This window comes from Alligator sinensis, unplaced genomic scaffold, assembly GCF_000455745.1.
Source record: "Alligator sinensis unplaced genomic scaffold, ASM45574v1 scaffold1339_1, whole genome shotgun sequence".
Lineage (NCBI taxonomy): Eukaryota > Metazoa > Chordata > Crocodylia > Alligatoridae > Alligator > Alligator sinensis.
This window is the reverse complement of record NW_005842490.1, coordinates 592304-596176: the sequence shown is the minus strand read 5'-3', so window position 1 is coordinate 596176 and position 3873 is coordinate 592304. Positions and strand designations below refer to the sequence as shown.

Below are 3873 nucleotides of genomic sequence, written 5' to 3'. Positions count from 1 at the left end.
GGGGGGGGAGAGAGAGAAGGTATTCTGCTATCTTTCATCCAAACAGGGAGGATGGCTAATGTTGGATATATGTATTACAGAATAATTCTGTTTGTCCAAAAGGAGTTCCAAGCGTACAAACCTAATTTTCTATTTATATTTTGAGTTCTTTGAGAGTATATGCATGCCTTAGGGCAAAAATCAATTTCACAGTCCTGTTCACGATTCTCAAATCCTCATTCAGCAATGTGTGTCAGTAAACCTGCTCACGAAGACATGGAATGATAAAGACCTTCACCACCTTTAGCTTTTTTGGGGGGGAGGGGGCGGAGAAGGAGAATTATATTTCATGGAGTAAGTCATAAGTGAGTATGTGCTAAAAATTGGAAATTAAACTAAGTTTTGTTGATATTTTTAAAGTCTTTAAAACAATTCTTCCTGAATTTTGGTTTAGGAAGAATAATAAATCAGATGATAATTTCTAGTCTCTTAGAAAAGGTTTATTTTTAATGTGCAAGGTTATCATACAAACATGCCTATTCCAGTAAGAATACTTGAACTCCAATATCATTGACTCAAAATAAATGGTAAAAAGATGAGAGAACAAAAGAACAGATTTTTAACAGAACTGAAATAGCCACGGAGTGATATTAAAATTAAGGAAAATTAGATGAACATGGTTAGATAAATGTTTGGTTTTATGCACTTTGTAAGTATCACTTAACAACTTGCTCAGGCTCACGTGTAATAATAATTCAGTCACATCATGTGTAGCCAATGTACTTATAGTACACATTTTCTGGAAGGGCTAGACATTTTTAAATCTGCAGGTCCAGATGCCCTCCAACCAAGGTGTTGAGGAAGCTGGCAGGGGTTGTTGTGGAGCCCTTGGCCCGGCTGTATGAGCATTCATGGTCATCTGGCCAGGTGCCGGGGGATTGGAAACTGGCTAATGTGGTCCCGATTTTCAAGAAAGGGAGGAAGGCGGACCCAAGTAACTACAGGCCTGTAAGCCTCACCTCGGTGCTTGGGAAGATCTTGGAGAGAATCATCAAGGGGCACATCTGTGGGGGCCTGCAGGGAAGATCATGCTCAGGGGCAATCAGCTTGGGTTCATCAAAGGCAGGTCCTGCCAGACCAACTTGACTGTCTTTTATGACCAAGTAACTAAATCCGTGGACGCAGTCTTTCTAGACTTTAAGAAGGCCTTTGACACTGTCTCTCACCCCATCCTCATCTATAAATTAAGCGACTGTGGCATTGATGCCTACACAGTTGGATGGGTAAAAAATTGGCTGATGGGGCGTACCCAGAGAGTAGTGGTGGACGGGCTGTGCTCAACCTGGTGAGATGTGAGCAGTGGGGTACCCCAGGGCTCGGTCCTCAGGCTCACACTGTTTAACATCTTCATCAGCAACTTGGACGAGGGGGTGGAAAGCACGCTGTCCAAGTTTGCTGATGACACTAAGATGTGGGGCGAGGTGGACACACTTGAAGGGAGAGAGAGGCTGCAACTAGATTTAGGCAGACTACAAAAATGGGCAGATGAGAATAGGATGGGGTTCAATGTAGACAAATGCAGGGTGCTGCACCTTGGGAGAAGGAATCCACAGCATACATACAGGCTGGGGAGTTCCCTTCTTGAAATCACAGAGACGGAAAAGGATCTTGGAATCATTAACTCCAAGATGAACATGAGCCGCCAATGCCAGACTGCAGCCAGCAAGGCCAGCCATACCTTATCATGCATCCAAAGGTGCATCTCAAGCCCGTCCAGAGAAGTGATACTCCCCCTCTATGCGACTTTGGTCAGGCCGCAGTTGGAGTACTGCGTCCAGTACTGGGCACTGCACTTCAAAAGGGATGTGGCCAGCCTGGAGAGGGTTCAGAGGAGGGCTACCCGCTTGGTGAGAGGGCAGCAGGACAGGCCCTACGAGGAGAGACTGAAGGATCTGAACCTGTTCAGCCTCAGCAAGAGGAGGCTGAGGGGGGACCTGGTGGCTGCCTACACGCTCATCAGGGGAGATCAACAGCAAATAGGCAGAGCCCTTTTCTCCCCAGCACCACCTGGGGTGACAAGGAACAATGGTAATAAGCTGGTGGAGAATAGGTTTAGGTTAGAGATCAGAAGGCAATATTTTACAGTTAGGGTGGCCAAAATCTGGGACCAACTTCCCAGGGAAGTGGTCCGCGCCCCTACCTTGGGCAAATTCAAGAGGAGGTTGGATGATCACCTGTCTGGGGTCTTGTGAACCCAGCATTCATTCCTGCCTATGGCAGGGGGTCAGGCTACATGATCTGTTCAGGTCCCTCCTGACCCTAGGTACTATGAAACTATAATACAAACCACATTGTGAACTGCATGTTTTAAAAGCAAATTAGAAATATAACAAAGGTCCAAGTACAACGCAGCAGAATTAATGGTGCTACTAAAACTTTGGTTTTCATTTACTTATATTTAAATTTGTATTCTTCATGTTGTATTATGTTTCCCTTCTCCTCCCCTTCTTAGTTTCCCAGAGCTTTTTGCTTGTTCACTTAAGAACAAATACAATATATGAACCTTCTAAATCTCTTCCTTCCAAACCATTCAACGAGGGAAGGTTAACAGGCTTTGCAATATCTGGCAGCAAAGCTTGCAGATAACAAAAACCAACAGCTTCAAATGCATTTAAAAACTATTAATGCACTGACAGTGGTTTCTCTGGATGCATACACATGCAGGATGCCAGCCTGCACAGATATGGGCAAAGTCCCTATTCATTCAGGGCACAAAAAGTACCACTGCACAGTAGGTACACTGACACAGGATTGTGGCTCTACTCAATATAAAATTTTCAAATAATATCCCTCTGATAGATTTGAAAAAAAATAAAGTGAAAAGCACCAATGCTCATTAAGAAATATGTACAGGCCAAGTTTAAAAAGTAGGCTAAAGCAAAAATGGCTTAAAATTACAGTTAGAATTTTACAAAGTATTTTCATCTTTGACCAACTAAAAACTGCTAATAGAATCACATGGAAGGGACCTCAGGGGTGACAGGATTTTACTTATACATTAAAAAAAGCCTTTAGTAGAGAGCAATCAGGTAAGATTTTACATTAAACAATCCTATTCTTAGACAAAAATCCACCACACGAGTTTTGGCAAATCATTTAACCTCATAGTACTTCAGTTTTCATAGCCTTAAAACAGCTCAGATTGATCCTCTAATAGGAATGCTACAATGAATACATTAAAGACAAAATATTTCCTTTTTCTATCTCGGTTGAACTACCTCACTATTCTGGCTCCTTAATATTTTTGGTATTAACTCTAGAAAGATATTAATAATAATAATAATTGTAGTGCTGTGAAATTAAATATTGTAGAAAGCTACCAACAATGCACAAATTACAATTATGCCTTGACAGTATTTAAAAAAAAAAAACAACAAACAAAAAGAAAACCAACCCAAAAACTAAAGAGTGGATTTGTTACAATTACTGCTGACACAGGTGTTGTCTGGAACATTGTAACCAGGTGAAAAAAAATTTGAAGATAAATGAGCACCTCTTATTTTAACAGTACAAAAAACTGTGGTTTAAAAGAAGTCACAACTGTAGCAGGAAATATTTTGATTGTTAATAAAAATTTAAGCTGTTTATTATATAGCACAAGTGACAAATGCACTATATTAGCCTAATGCAATATCAAATAGTTAAGTTAGGAGCTTCAGGCAGTTTGTAACCCACATAAAAACAGACTTTTTGTTTCTGTTCCAGAGATCATTTTGCTTAAAATAACAAAAGAATTAGCACATCTACAACAGTTTTCTCAAGTCACAGGCCAAATCCAGCTTGTGGAGCTATGGCACCAAGCCCGCGGGGCTCTCTATGGATCAAGACATTTGG

The 3873-nt window shown here is 41.2% G+C and overlaps 1 protein-coding gene across 3 annotated transcripts in view; it reads right to left on the bottom strand.

Moving 5' to 3' along the window:
* The window catches only part of MIER1 (MIER1 transcriptional regulator), a 52392-nt gene that overhangs the window by 41932 nt on the left and 6587 nt on the right, over positions 1-3873 (bottom strand). The window lies entirely within an intron of this gene.